The 16,567-nt window shown below is 46.6% G+C and overlaps 1 protein-coding gene across 1 annotated transcript in view; it reads right to left on the bottom strand.

Moving 5' to 3' along the window:
• LOC135901949 (kielin/chordin-like protein) overlaps positions 1-16,567 on the bottom strand; it is a 158,452-nt gene that overhangs the window by 106,169 nt on the left and 35,716 nt on the right. The gene's annotated exons all lie outside the window — the stretch shown is intronic.

The raw sequence follows: 16,567 nt of genomic DNA, 5'->3' as shown, positions 1-16,567 counted from the left end.
TAGTCGTCGCGACCTGACCCTTTGTGCCATCATTTCCAAAATTACGCCCACCACACTAACAAATGCTCCTTGCGCCAAGACATTTCACCGCACGCGTCACACGGATTACGCAATCATGTTGGCTTCACGCGCATCTACGGTAAAACTGAAGAATTCAACTCGTCTGCGATTCCACGTGCCTGCAGTCGTCTCTAAAACAGCGTGCCCAATAACATTGCTGCGGTAACTGACCGCGAAAAATTCAGGCACTCGCTGAACTCGCTTATCCCTTGTTAACCCACGCTGTCACACTCAACGTTTTTTCTTTCCTGCTTTCTTCTTTGACTGTACTACATTTGTTTACAAAGTTGTCGAGTTGTTTCTTTTTATTTTTCTAATACACAATCGCATGTCGGTAGTATGTTTTTGTATGTTTTAGGCTGTGTGCACCTCGCTGGTGTGTTTTAGACATTCATATTGTCGCGAGTTTGCCATTCATGTGTGCGCTTGGTTCTGTGCCCCCCTTACTCAATGCCCCAAGTAAGGGCCTTGCAAGATATCTAACAAGTAAATAAATAAATAAATAAATAAATAAATAAATATACAGTGCCATATACCAAGGGGAACCTGCCCAGTGACCCAAGTGGACGTCAAAGAGGTTCATTGAAAAGCAGGGCACAACCAGTGCCAAGTATCCAGTGCACCAGACGGTCGGACCAACTTGGGTAAAGTTGGTCCGACCCAATTTGGCGGACAAAAAGTTACAGATGGACAGACAGGCAGACAGACAGACAGACCCCAAAAAGCTTTTTAAGTACCTTAAGAACGTTAATCGCTTTAAAATACTTCCCTGCGGTGAAAGTGCTATATTGTTTTGCATGAGGTTACGCCTATGTAGTTTACTTAACTGGACGTTAGTGTCGGACAGGTGACGCTGTGAATTTGCTGCACCTTATGATGCTAAATTTGATCAAAGTTAATGTAGTTTGCAAACAAACGCTACTCACCACTTGTTACTTGTATACCAACAATTGCAGTAACGTTCATGCTAGTATACATTATTTCCATTATTCCTTGGCTCAGCAACAGGGATACAAGAAAGGCGACGAGCGCTCCATATTTAAGCATAGTGTCGCATTAATTGAGGCTCGTAATCTATATCTGAAATAAATAATGAAATATTTGAATTGACCGGTGCACGTTACGACATGGAAGAACGCAAAATGTTGTGCATTTCTACAAACTGTTTTTTAATCAGAGCCGCTGCTGCATTAACACTACTGCGTTTCCAACCGAGTGACAGTGATTTCCAGAAACATGATTCCACAAGTTCGAGTTGCGTTCAGGCAATGCCTAAATTTTATTAGAATGTATAGGGACATTTAATTTACCGAGCAGCTCCCTATGCTACTTGTATGAAATTATCGTTACTTCTGCACTTCTGTTTTATCCACTGCAACATGTAATGCATCAATCAAGATCAGGGATGTTATCACAAATGACCACGTTGATATTCCCAACGCATTAGTCATTTCAGCCCATGTCTATCTTGGATAATGTATTATGTGTTAATGATGTGCCGTTTTTTGCGCTTTATGATACTGTTGGCACTCGTAACAGTGTTCTAAATTTAGCTTTAATGTGGACGTACTACTCTACAGATTCTGATCGTACCCCCATTTTTTTTGTATTCCACTTTCAATAGAAATTCCGATGCCTTACGCCAGTCCTCAAGGAAATGTTAGAACCTGGCACAACCGTAACCTCGTGGAACACCGCTAAAGTTCAAACATTCTGCTAATTGTGTATAAACAGCGACGGTGTGTATAAACAATGAATTGTGTTTAAAGAGCCCTGCACCAGCGCAAGCATTGTTGAGGCACATTATTCATAAACACAACAGCCTTTCCTTGATTAAAATCACCTTCAAAAGTTTCTTGAATGTGGTTTTCATCGTGGCTAAGATGCTGCAGTGCAGCTAGTCAATTCTGTGTCCATGACGCCTCTCTAGGCCCAGGTAATCAGGCGGGTAGCTCCATCGGCTTTTTTAAACCCTTGATCCCACGCTTCGTGTTCACTTGCAAATTTTAACATACTAAAGCTAACTCCGATCTTGTTTATTAGATCGGCTCGATGTTCAGTTGTCGCTGACAATTTGTTTCGTTAAATTCTGTTGGTTCATCTCCAGTTAACGCTACGTTCATCACGTCACTACGAATGAAAATATCAATTATTTGTATTATACATCAATGATCTGCCTCGTAACAGATCGTCCGAGACCAGGCTTCGTACCGCCTATTGTGTTCTGCATAAAATCAATACCATGATGACCGTTAGCAACTTGTATCGCATGCGTCCTTTCGGTCATGGTGAACGGGAAAAATGGCAAATGAATATTAATTGCAATAAGCAGTTGTAATGGCATTTACCAACACACGTAAGTACTTGGTTCATGACTTCGTTGAATGACGTTAAGCTAACACAAGTGTTCCAATATGAAAATTTAGCTGGTATTTCCACAAAAGCATTTTCATGCGCACTTACATAATGTATGTAAATAGAAAAGCCCTTAAATATGATGTTACTTGCACTGCAATTTAACTAAGACCCAACGAGATACTAAGTGGCTTCTATACAAATCGTTAACGTGTCCCGTTCCATCGTTTCGTATCCATATGAGCAGTCAATCTGTTTGTTTGATCTGCCATAATTACGCTCGTAGTTTTTAACTGACACAGGTGCTACAGTCATTGAAGCTCCAACCATTCCTCTTGTGCCATCACCTTAAATCATGAAACTTTTTTTTAAATTCTTCATCAACGTCATCTCTGAGTTTTGCGACTGCAGCCACATAATACATATGCCTAAGGCGTTTTTTTTTAACATGCTGAAAAATGAATTATACGGTTTTGTTTACCAAACCACGATCTGATAATGAGGCACTTGGTAGCGGGGGACCGCGGTGTAATTGTGACCACCTGGAGTTCTTTAATGTGCACCTTAATCTATGTACACGGGTATTTTTGCATTTCGACCCGTTCAAAATGTGGCTGCCATGGCCCGAATTTGATCCCGTGGCCTCGTGCTTAGCAGCGCAATACCAAAGCCACTAAGCCACGGCGGCGGGTCTTTTGAACATCCTAACACATGCAAGTATAGTTTTATATTCCGCGTATAATAAAACGTTGGAATCCATTCTCTGGTACTGTGCGTTCCTCTTCAATAAATAACTTTTAGCCGCCACGTCTGAGTAATTTTGCTATATATTTTTCATTTGCTTGCTTTATATTGTTTTTGTTAGTGTTCTCTTTCCGCTCTTTGTGCTCGCTTGACTTTGTTAATTACATTAAATTGTTGCTTGTTTCATTTGTTGCGTCTTTGCTGATTTATTGTTATCTCTACGTTTTCCCAGTCCTGCTATGGCCTTAATGCAGAGTGGCACAATATATCAATAAAGAAACTAAATTGTGGCAGGAAGCATTGTAAATGTTTGGCGTAGCGATATTGTTGTTAAGTGACACGGCTGTCTGTCTCTGGGTGCCATATCGTGGTTCCCGGCAGTCACTGTGGGCGCATCAGCCAAAACACAAATGGCACATTAGAGTGGGTGGTCCAATGTCAAAACAGGAGCAGTTTGACGACGCGGAGAGCAGTCGACAGCCGTTCGAGTCTCCTGCGCAAAAGGCGGAGCGCGAAGAAAGTGACGTGACGCCAAACCTCGTCGTATCCCTTTCTTTTTGTTGCGTTTTCGTCGTGTTGGTTCAGTGTGCGGCAGCAATGGGACGGCTGAGAAGTTCGCGTTCAGGTCACCGCGCGAAGTTTAACAATCTGGTCGCGTGATACACCTTCGACCTCGCACATGCTGTCGGAGCGCATGGAACGTTTCGATGGAGGAGCAAGCAGTGGCACTTTCGTTGCGCTCCCGGGCGCTATCGGAGATCGTTGTTCGGAGCGTGCGTTCAGTCTCATAGCGCACAATCGGCCTAGACCAATCACGCGCTGCGAAATTGAGCGCGCTCTCCGAACAACGATCTCCTATCGCGCCCCGGTTGCTCCTCTCTGCTCTTTGCCTTCGCTCCTATTCTGTCAATGGAACTCGCGCCAAGGCGCAACGATAGCATCGAGCGCCGTCGACGGATATGACTCACGGATCAAGTACGTCTAATATTAGTATACATTCATCACTGTACACATTACAAATTGATCGGTGATTAAATTAAATTAGGGGGCTTTACGGGCCAAAACCACTTTCTGATTATGAGGCACGCCGTAGTGGAGGACTCCGGAAATTTCGACCACCTGGGGTTCTTTAGCGTGGACCTAAATCTAAGTGCACGGGTGTTTTCGCATTTCGCCTCGATCGAAATGCGGCCGCCGTGGCCGCGATTCGATCCAACGATTTCGTGCTCAGTAGCCCAACACAATAGCCACTAAGCAACCCCGGCGGGTAATTGATCGGTGATGCTCGCGTACATTCGAGAATAGGCAACGCCATTCGCATTGCTCACGCAATCTAATTAGATAAGATGCTCTCTGTGTAAAATCTGCGACAGCGTTTGATAAATTTTTATGACAATATTTCAATGGTGGGCCCCTACGCTGCACCGCCCTCGCTGAAGCTGAAGCTGGCGTAGTGAACGCCGCGGTACCAAAGCGAAATGCAGGAGCCCAGTAAAGGGTGCTGCTGCGAACGCTAATCGTGCCTTCGTGCGGAATGTCATCAACCTGCAATGTTTTCCTTACACCACGTTTTGCATGCAGTCAGCACTTCTCAAAGTGTGGCCCCATCCAGCGCCGAGCATTTCTGGCAGCCAAGTAAATCGCCTGAAGATGACTGAGAACCCGTTCTCGCTTTTGACTGCGGCAACAGAAAGCCTCTTCCAGAAGGTCGCGCGTGGAACACAGAAAATAAAAGCGGAAGCTCCACGTACTCTCACAAGACCTGAGGTTACGCCTTACGCCCATAAAGTAACCCGTAACTTGAAAAAATGTATGCAAAGCGGCGCCCTGCTCAGACCGCGCGATCACTGAGCCGAGCAAAATGGCGAAGCTGTGTGCTCGCATTTTAAAAGACGCCGAGCACTCCATGACATGCTGCCAGGAAAAGAGCATGCTGGGCCATGCATGAAATGTTCCGTTGTAGTAGCGAACAAGATCAGCTTGATGTGCGGCGAGGGAAATACAGCGCAAACTGGGCGCTGTGTAAACAACCGGGCTAGGGATCATGCCCTGAACAATAACAATACTGCGTATTTCAAAGGAAGCGTTAGCTTGGGTGCTCCCATCTAAGTACATGTAAAAGAAGAATTCGTTTTTCTCGGCCACCACTGCACCAAATATGACGAGGTTTGTTGCATTTCAAAGAAAAGCGTTAAATCTAGGGACTGTTGGTTTCGAATTTTTGAGTTAGGTTGTTAATTTCTTTATTTAGTTTACAACTCTGTAGCTCAACAACCATAAACGATAATACAATTCTGGGAATTGCATCTAATAGTTCATCTAAAGTGGACAAAATTGATATGTTACACACGAATATAAAAAAAATTTAGTGATTTGGAAATACACCTTTTGCAGAACCTTTGTAAATAACGTAACCAATATACATAATATCTAGAATGACGTATCGAATTTCTCCGCTTTGAATGGTCTAATGGATGCTTTTTAAAAAACCGTGATTTCTGTTCTTGATGCAGGGCTATGAATTTGTAAACTTCGTGCTTCTACTTCTTTCCAAACTGTCGAATATTTGAAAATGTTTTTAACAAAACGCAAGTCCTAAATCCAAATTCCGCTTCCAACAGTCACTAGAATTTAACTTTCTCTCTCAAATGCTACAAATTTCATTAAAATCGGTTAAGTGGTTATCTCAGAAAAACGTTTTTGGGTTTTACATGTATTTGAGTAGGCCGCGTCGGAGTTGGGCCCGAGCTAAAGCTTCCTCTTAAGTGTGCCTGCTCTCTACATGCGGATCAGAGCCGCGTCTCGGGCATTTTGGAAACTTGCAAGAAATGTTGAGAGATATTTGAAGCTTCTAACACGGATGACATTCTTGGCACTGTCGGAATATATTTATTTCCAGCTAGCTAGCTCAAGTCAGCCGATCTCTAAAATGTTGTAGTCTAAAAATTTGAGGCAATCTTGGAGGCAGTGCGGCCTAAAATAAAATCAATTCTGGGTTTTTCCATTAAAAACCACGGTCTCATTACAAGGCACGCCGAAAAGGGGGGAACACGCGTTAATTTTGACCATCTAGATTTCTTTAACGAGCACCCAATGCACGGAACGTGGGCGTTTTCGCATTTCGCCCCCATCGAAATGCGGTCGCCACGGCCGGGGTTCGATCCCGCGACCTCGTGCTTCAAGCGCAATGCCATAGCCCCTAAATCACCACGGCGGGTGCAGCCTAAAATGTGGGCCGTTTAGTAGGTGCGTGTGGAAACTAACTTCAATGAAGGTGGTTTTCCATCAAGCGGATTAGGAGCTATATTCCAGGAAAAAAACATGACAGATGACAGGGGAAACATTATTGCTTGAACGACACTCACCAGTTTCTCAGTAGCAGAATATACAGCAAAACTGACGAGGGCTGTTTTATGCAACCGCTTTTTTTAGGGTCTCTGTTTCAATGGACAGAAAAAGCAGCTAAGTAGCGATAACATAATTTCAAAACCCAATAGCTAGCTCTCACTATTAGCTTTCCAGCATCTGTTGTTTCCCACACCCGTCTATGCACACATAGGCCTAGAGTCTATTTAGACCCCTTCAACAATAGAACTGCGTCATCGTATGCGTGCAGTCCGCCATGGGCAGGAAGCCGACAGTTAACAATGCACAATGAAGGCCCTGTAACGTCTGTCCCACCTTGAGCCTGATTTATATTCCGGGCCGACGAAAGCCAGGAATATATTCTGAATGTGTACCATTGGTGACAGCTCTGGTTTCACTTATTTCCCACAAGAATTCGACACTGTAAAAACAAAATGTAGCTATGATATAGTATACGTGGTTTCTCACAGCCATAGCGCTTTTCGAGCGTGAGTTCCTTTTGCGTGGCACGTTTTGCTCGCAAAAAGTCAAGCAATGGCGATAACAGTCTTTCATAAGACGCCAATTTTCGTTGTGCCCAATCTTCTTTTTTTTCTTTTGGCCCTTTGCAAGGAAAGCCACTAGCTACACGTGAGTGCAAGCTGACGAAAAGTATACTTCCCTGACTATGACATGCAGGTTGAGGTTGAAATTATACCTTTTTTCTGATTTCGGTGCAGTGCTACAACATATCTGGTGAAAAATCTCTGGAATATGATAATTTGTCTGAAATATAACAAATTTCCCCCGAATTCTGTCTGCGGATGCTCAATAAGAACATTCGTGTTTCACATTTATTTCTTTAGGGCGGTGACATAAAAAATTCGCGCCTTTCAAGTGACTCAGGATGCATGTAATGCTGTGCCAGTGCTGTCTTCTGTACCGTAGATCTTCGAAAATATTGATATTTTTGTTATCCAGAAAAGAGTAGGCTGGTTTCTGTGTATGAACTCATGAAAGCGTCATTTTTCTTTCCTATGCCAAACTCTTTTGGGTAGAGTCACCGAGTATGCAGCCGTGGTAATTCTCAGTACATCAGGCACCGTTCGAATTACCACGGGCAAAGCGCGGAAGCTTCGTGTCGAAAAGGAGGTAACGCGTTGTCAACAACATGAAATCAACTTCAAGATTCTATTCTCACTTCCAAACGAACTACTTTCATGGTAATCCAGAAGCACCCCGATTCATCGGAAGCAACTGTTTCTTTTTATGCGAAGCATATTACGAGAGCTCAACCCAGCTCCTCAGGCGCGGCGGTGTCGCCTTCAATACCACGTGACACCGTGACGTCACGACAGAGGAGAAACGGGGCTCCAACTCGCGCCGTCGCTCGCGGCGTCGCGGCGGTATATAAGCAGCTGCGCTTGCCTCTGCTAGACACTCACGAGGTGAGATGCCTCCTGGAGACAGAGCTGCTCGTTGGAATGAGAAGCGAAGGTTGCGGCGTGCTACAGAGACTGTTTCTAGGTGGCTTTGCTACGGCGCAGCGACTACGCGCCCCGCATCGGACGCGGTGAGCGTCGAACAACGCAGCGTTCGGCGCGACAACGAAATGTGCGCCCGAGCAAGCGCCGCACGCCTGAGCCGACGCCGACGACACCGGCTTTTCTGCGACACGAGCTCCTTAACGCTGTCGCTTTAAAATGAAGGCTAGTATGCTTCGCATCCTGGGCTTAACCTTAGCTAAGCCACAGCCATTTTTTATGCGAAGCATATTACGAGAGCTCAACCCAGCTCCTCAGGCGCGGCGGTGTCGCCTTCAATACCACGTGACACCGTGACGTCACGACAGAGGAGAAACGTCGCGGCGGTATATAAGCAGCTGCGCTTGCCTGTGCTAGACTCTCACGAGGTGAGATGCCTCCTGGAGACAGAGCTGCTCGTTGGAATTTGAAGCGAAGGTTGCGGCGTGCTACAGAGACTGATTTTCTAGGTGGCTTTGGCTCAACTCTTGCAAGATGGGCTGGGTGGGAATCGAACCAGGGTCTCCGGAGTGCGAGACGGAGACACTACCACTGAGCCACGAGTACGATGCTTCAAAGCGGTACAAAAGCGCCTCTAGTGAATGCGGTGTTGCCTTAGAAACGAGCTGTTTCTCAGGCGTGCGTCTCTTGCTCAGGCGCACATTTCGTTGCCGCGCCGAACGCTGCGTTGCTCGACGCTCACCGCGTCCAATGCGGGGCGCGTAGTCGCTGTGCCGTAGCCCATTGTCTCACACCCCTTGGCGGGTCGACGGGAATGCTGTCGCGTTCCACTCTTGAAGGCGAAGCAGAGTAACGCATGAGTTGTTTCTTCGTCTAGCCGAACCGAATATAGCCAAGCAACAGCAGTTCACCAGGCTAAACAGTGGTTCAACAACTAAAATAAAGGCTAGTATGCTTCGCATCCTGGGCTTAACCTTAGCTAAGCCACAGCCATTTTTTTTCGATAGCCACTTCTTTGAAGTACATGTTTCTTGACTACCGCTGAATGAATCTGAACCTTTTTCATTCTGGCAATGTCCTATACGAAAACTAGTATACCACTAGCGTATTCGCGAAAATCAGAGAAGCAGAGTTTGTCATAAACAAGGCTTTCAGCCAGTAAATTTAAAAACAACTTGCGCTACATCCATAACACAATACGACAGATGCGTCGTTGTGAATCCAGAGCTGGCCGTTTGAAAAGCGCTCAGCTGCCCTGTGGCAAAGCAGCTGTTCCAACTGCAGTCGCTCGCTTAGGCAGCAAAAACCTCGATTATTCCATTGTTCCCGCTACCCATGTTCCCGCACAAGCAAACATGAACGCATCTCATTCGATGAACGCGGAAACTCGCACTCAGAACGCTGGAGTGAGGAAGCGCTGCAGCGGCAGGGAGTGAAGGGACCTTCGTGCTGCCTTTCACAGCACAAAGGTCAGAAGCCACCGTGCATGCGAAGTGAAAGCGGGAACGAAGCGCGCCATCTTCAGTCGCGCGCAAGGCACCGGAAAGGGGGGGGGAGAGGGGGGAGGGGAGAAAATGCGGGGCGTTCTGCGGCTTCTGCGTATGGCGCGGCCGGGCGCGGCAGCGCGTGCGTTGTCTTGAAAGCGATCTGTGATGAGGATACAGTGCGAGTGTTTTTCTTCTTCGTGATTTGGGAGAGGGAAAATACGCTGCAGAACTGAGCCACTCCAGTACATGAGACGTTTTGAGGAAGCGAAGAAAGATTAAGGAGACGTGTACAAAAATTCTAGAATGAAAAGCATGTGCAGCATGACCGACCGACCGACCGACCGAGTGAGTGAAATAACTTTATTAGGTCCAGAGAAGACTCAGGGGAGACCCCGCGCCACCCAGCTAGTCCCACGTAGGTGCCGCCAGGTCGAGCTTGACAGCCCGATCACGGGCACTGTGGAGGTCAGGGTTTGGTCGTTGAGTTCGGGGCTGCCCAAGAGCGCAGCCCACCTATCCTCGCTGAAGGAGGAGCCAAAACGCACAATCCGATGTCGCCCTTAGTCCACAGACAGGACAGTCCGCACTGGGATATCTTTCAGGGTATATTGCATGAATAACCGCAAGGTTAGGATACGCACGGGCTCGTAAGAGTCAAAGGGTCAACGCCCGCGCCCTGCACGAGGCGGGGTGCGGGAGGGGCAATACCCTTCTTGACAGATAGTAGTGTGTGGTAACCCCACTGAACGTGAGCAAGGGTGCGCCGCGGGGCAGGGGGACTGCGTAGGCGGATAGCCCTCAATCGAGCCCAAGTGAGCGGAAAACCAAGTTAAAGAATTCGGAAAGATACTTTTGGCGCTTTGGAGAATGTGGAGGGCCTGAGGAGAGAGGGGCCCGGTTTCTGTGGCCTTAATGGCTGCCTTGGGATCACTATATATTGCCTCTCTGCGACCATCGAGCACAGCCAGCGCGATTGCATCCTGTTCGGCTACCACGGGCCTCGAAGTGCGTATCGTAGCGCAGCAAGTGAACCTGGAATCGGAGTCGACGACGGAGACGGTGAATGTCTCTTGTTGGATATATGCAGCGGCATCCACGAAGCTTGCTTCAATGTGGTTGTTGCGGACATGCTCGAGTAGAGCTGTCCGCAACGTTGTAGAGTACGGCTGCCGACGTTATTTGCGGGGTGCATATTGCAGGTAATTGGCGCGATGTGCAGTCACTGGGAATCCGCATGGCAACGGGGCACTCGTCGACAGGATTGACGCCCATCTCGTCGAGTATCTTGCAGCCCGCCGGGTTGCTGGATAGCCTGAGCAGCTGTGAGCACTCTGGTGCGTCAAATATTTATTCGAGTGTGTTGTGGACTCCGAGCTCGAGGAGGTTTCGGTGTGGGGGCTTACAGGTAAGCCATAGGCAAGCTTAAAGGCCTTTCTGATGAGGTAATTGAGCTTGTTCCTCTCTTCAACATGCCAATTATGCATGGTCGCCGAGAATGAAAGCTGGCAGAGAACAAAAGCATGTATAATGCGGATGAGATTGTCTTCCTTGATTTCCCGGTGCCTGTTGGCGATCCTCCGGATGAGGCCGAGAGCACTCTCCATCTTGGCGGTGATCTTTGAGTGTGGTTCTAATGGCACCGTTAGAGTCGATATACATCCCCAATATTCGGAGCGAGTCCACTCTGGGCACTGGGGACCCGTCACCAGTGAAAAGCCGTATTTCGCTTTCGGACGCCGGTTTCCAATCACGATGGCCGCCGCCTCTGTGTCTTTTTTTTGTAGAGAATAATAATATTTGGGGTTTTACGTGCCAAAACTACATTCTGATTATGAGGCACGCCGTAGTGGAGGACTCCGGAAATTTTGACCACCTGGGGTTCTTTAACGTGCACCTAAATCTAAGCACACGGGTGTTTTCGCATTTCGCCCCCATCGAAATGCGGCCGCCATGGCCGGGATTCGATCCCGCGACCTCGTGCTCAGCAGCCCAACACCATAGCCACTGAGCAACCACGGCGGGTTTTTTGTAGAGAAGTAGGTCAGATTTGGGTGGAGAATATCTGAGCCCAATGGGGCGGAGCAAGCGCTCGATCGCATCGTTGGCGCTCTGCATGGCGGTAACTGGGCCGTCACTGCCGCCGACGCACCAGATGGTGATGTCATCTGCGTGGATGGTATGGTTGATTCCTTGAATCTTCGCGAGTTGCTTGGAAAGCCCGATCATTGCGATGTTGAATAATTTTGGCGAGATGACTGAACCCTGAGGTATGCCGCGTGTAGCGAGGGCGATCTCTTGCAAGAGTTATCCTTCGACCTTGAGCTTGGAAGTTCTCTGGCTAAGGAAGGACCGGACCAAGTCGCAGGCCCCCTTCTTGAGCATGAGTCCGGCAATAAACTGGAGAATAAATTCGTGTGAGATAACTGCGAGTCGGCCTAGTTCGAACAGATTCATCTTGAAACTATTTGTGCCCAAACAAACGGGGACGAAGAATAGGGGCAACACAAGGACAAGCGCTCGTCCTTGTGTTGCCCCTATTCGTGTGAGATATTGTCGAAGGCCTTCGGCAGGTCTAATCTAAGGATGGCTCTGGTATCTCCCGTGCACCGGTCGATGATCTGATGCTTTATCAGCTTCATGGCTTCCTGCGTCGAGAGGCCGGCTCTGAAACCAATCATACTGTGGGTGTACATGTAATTGGCCTTGATTGGTCAATTCCAGGCGCTTCACCGGGTTTGGGTATGAGTACCGTGCAGGCCTTCTTCCGATGCGTGGGGACCTGTCCACTGCGCCAGACTTCCTTATTCATTTCAGTGAGGAAGTCGATCAACTCATCATCGAGATTCCTGGGAATCCCGTTAGTGACGCCATCCGGGCCAGGGGCAGATTTCACGTTGAGGGAGAAGAGGACATCTCGGATCTCGGCCACAGTAATGTCCTGGTAAATGCTTCAGTCATCGTACATTGTGCCTATCCGAAAATTTCGATATGTTGTTTACTTGGCAATAATTAGGTCTCATGGCAATTAACCAGAATACACATATTGCAGAAACGCTGTAACGAAACGTTTTAATTCACTACTCTGGTGAGGTTTCTTTTTTTTGCAGTTTGGATGAACAATTTCTCTTATTTTTCACCTGCGCAAGCCTTTCCCACGGCGCAGCATGCCGGAAAAGGCAAGTTAGGGTTGATATTTTCAGCAGAACAAATCTTGCGCGCGTATCTTGGGCATCTATCAGATATACAGGGAAAAAAAGAAAGAACAAGAATGTCGCGTCAGTACAACTTCAATAAAAATGATATGATGCTATCTTAATTTTAGCGTCGCACCCTTACAAACCAGGAAACCTTGTTTTCCTCGTAGCTTTCCGCTAATCATTAGAGCCACAGAACAGAATTTCGGCACTTTCATTCTGATCGTATCGAATATGAGTTTCCGCACAATTAGTACACGTAGGGTTATTGCATCGACATATGCGAAATTGCTGTCACAAAAACTACAATTTTAGTGATAGGTCTACAGCACCACTGCGACCTACAATTACACAAAACAATGAATATCTTGAGTAGCGGAACAACACCTGCAAATGGTGTAAAGCGTAACCGAGCTTATTTCCCCAAACATAGATCAGCTAACCTAACTGCAGCAAGACATACTTGAGAGCACCATTAATGTTGTAACAAATACTTCACAAGTATTTCGGATATCTGAAAGTGGCCGTGCATTGCAGATGTTATAGCCGTTTGTACAGGAATGTTGACAATAGTCTATTAGCATCAAAAGAAATCATTTTTTCTCATTACCGCTTTGATGTCTTACTGCGACTGTTGAAGATGACGAAGTTTTCACACTTCGTGTTCCGAATCGATTATGTTGAACTTTACGGTGCCAAATATTTTATTAAGAATTTGTTGTAACACGTTTGGCATAGTTTTTTATTACAGTATTAGGAATAAGGACAGGTTACATACGTGATTGTTGCGAGTGCTCCATTCCTGCAAGAGTACCGCACGCATGGTTTTGTCGAGTTGTATTCCTTGTTGTTCAGCATTAACCTCCGATTAGGCGTAAGACACGTGTCTGCGTATTGTACGTTTTGTTATGTTCGATGTTTTCCTTGAACTCCAACAGATACTCAAAGAAAACTACTTCTAGCATAGTATAATCGAAATAACAAGAAGTCCTAGATATTCACCTGGAATCCGTGTCCTTTATAGAAATGAAAAACATGGGAGCTGTACCGCTAAAGAAAATATTCGTTCATGTGCAACTTGGTTTAAAAAGGCACAGCATGCGATAAGTTCGTAAATAAGGTTACTCTACAAATTTATACACCTCAAATCAACGCACAAAAATACCAGTTCTTGTTTACTGTATCTTAAACTAACGTGATATTCTTCTTCGAGAAAGAAATTCGGGAGTTTCTGCGCGGCAGCCATTAGTTTCTTTATCGTATATTACGCAGCATGCGATTAAAGGTCGTTTTCTAGAGGAGCGCAGATATTTGTCGAAAAACAAACCTTATTGCAAGACATACGTTTGTACGGTATATGGCCGCTCTTAGAACCATAATTTGCGATGAATTAGCCCGACAAAGAAGAAGCGATCATTGTTTACGATGAAAGCAGTATTGGACGTACCGTGTTTCATAAGCATTCATCTCATTCTGGGGTTTTCGATGCGAAACCCCGATTTGATTATAAGGCGTGCCATAGTGGGGGGCTCTGGATTAATTTTGACCGCCAAGGAATCGTTCACATGCCCCCCAATGCACAGGTCACGGTAGTTTTGGCATTCTGCCCTCGTTTTTAGCATCGCAACACCATAGCCGCTAAGCTACTAGGCCGGGTCCATGTTTCATAATCAAATAACTTCTAACAAATAACTCTGTGGAAGAAAAAGTATGTTTCCTGCTGGATTCCATGCAGGACATGCTATTTCTATGTTTTTATTACTTCCTCCACAATATTTCCACTTTCGGGTGGCTTTTCTCGACGCTGGCTGCTTTGCCTTGTAAACCTCTGTGGTAGGACTGTGGCATCTATTATCTTTTTTTCCGCGGCGTGCACTTCTTCAGCAGGTGCGGCACCATTTTTGAAAACTTTCATCTGCTGTTTCCTTGTTTCATGTGCAAGGCACACCTTCGCGACTTTCTCAATTGAGAGGCCTTCCAGCTCCAAAATGTCCACATGAGCTCTATCACCCTGTGTTCCACAGACGATGTGATCACAGATCATATTTTCCCTTTCGGACCCAAAGTACAGTCGCTGTGCTTAAACTTGAGAACAGTTAGAGAACTGTCAAAGCTTTTGTCTGGACGTTGTATTCGGGTGAGGAAAAACGCAACGGGAGTAAACACTATTATGCCTCGGTGAGAAGTTCGCGTGAGAAATCTCTATCACGCGGTTAAAATTGAATTCCTTGCGCGGCTGCGTTGTCGTTCATTCTCCGAATCTTAAGTTGTCGCAAACGTCAAGTAAACTTGGTCCTGCGATCTTCAGAACAAGATCAACTTGCCTTTCTAATGATGCGCCAACGACATCCGTCGCTTTTAGGTAGAGCGCGAAGGCTTGTGTAAACCTGCTCCATTGTTGCGCGGTGTTGCTGTTGGCTTCGAACTTCGTTGGCTGTGGCAATCAGTCTACGCAGTGTGCTCGTTCACCGATAGTGTGAATGGGTTGAGTCTCATTTCCCACACTATGTTTCTTGAGTGCTTGCACTGGAAGACACCGAGTTGACGAAACACGTTTAATGACTGAGTGAGATACATAATGAGAATCGTGTTGCTTCGTGGTTCCAGCAATATCCCTGGCGCTAACGAGAGCGCGGAAAGACGCTAGCATTGGGCCGCGGCATGGTGGCGCCTCCTGCTCGTGGATCATGTAACAGCTGGCATTCTTCGGCATCTCTACCGAAGAGCTTAACGGAAACCCGCAGCAGCCGATATTGACAGTGGTTGTCGCATCAACGCTGAACGCCATCAGAATGGGTACTGTGAGAACCGGCACAATGGTAAGATTCACCCGTGGCGAAGAGTCTCCTACGCTCCCGAGTGCGCAACCTGTTTTTTGTGCACCACGATCCTTCAAGCCATCATCATTATCATCATCAGAAACTGCTGATGCGACAAGGTTCCCTGGTTGCCAGATTGTGATTTTGCGTTCTGTAATAGATGCCATGTGCCTGGTGTGCTTTCGCACACCAAATTTAGCCTGTGCAAAGCTTGCTACATGGGCTGGGCACTTAGTCCAGTGCATGCAACTCTTGGGTGAAGTCATGGCTCACGAGAAGCCGGCATTTCGTGCGGTGGTTACAGACCGCGTCTTTGTTTAAATGGAACTCCAAATGGCTCAAGTCGCACATGTCCACTTTCGACAGTTTCTATCAGCGAATCAGTTCCCCACTGTTGTCCCTTTTGCGCGCCCGACGTGTCATAATCTTCAAGGGGAGTATGGCAGCGCGATTCAAAGACGGGACAAGAGAAGACACAAAGGGACACACACAGCGCTAACTTCCAACACTGTTTATTGTCGAAAACCAGGTCGTACTTATACACTCAGAGAACATGAGTCACAGCCACGTGAACAGATTAACAATCATAGCGATACATTTTGTGATTAGTTAGCCCATGCGCAGAAATTTCAGTTCTTTTTCAGAGAGAGCCAATGATGGTTTGCTGATACATGTATCCCCTAGGGCATCAATCTGCTCGGCTTCTATCATATATCATATGATAGAAGCCGACTGAATGATAGAAGCCGGCTGAATGATATGTTGTCATATCATTCAGCCCATTCTAAACTGGTAAAAAGAGGAATTGCGAAAATGTGTTTCACTAACGCACTTACTAAATCATGCCATCATTGCACTGACGAAGCCTTCACACAACAAGCCATGCGGCTGCGTGAAGCAGGTTATCCAAATCATGTACTGACATCAGTTGCAGAGGGAATACTTCGGCAAGTGCAGCAATCAGGGACTGCTGAACGAGCGGAAAGAGATAGGAACCGAGAGAAAAAAAGACCAACAGTGATACCGTATATCCACCGGTTGTCGCACAACCTAAAGAAAATTGCTCGCCGAGGAAACAC

The sequence above is a fragment of the Dermacentor albipictus genome, chromosome 9 (assembly GCF_038994185.2).
Source record: "Dermacentor albipictus isolate Rhodes 1998 colony chromosome 9, USDA_Dalb.pri_finalv2, whole genome shotgun sequence".
In the NCBI taxonomy this organism is placed as follows: Eukaryota; Metazoa; Arthropoda; class Arachnida; order Ixodida; family Ixodidae; genus Dermacentor; species Dermacentor albipictus.
This window is presented reverse-complemented; position numbering and strand designations above follow the sequence as displayed.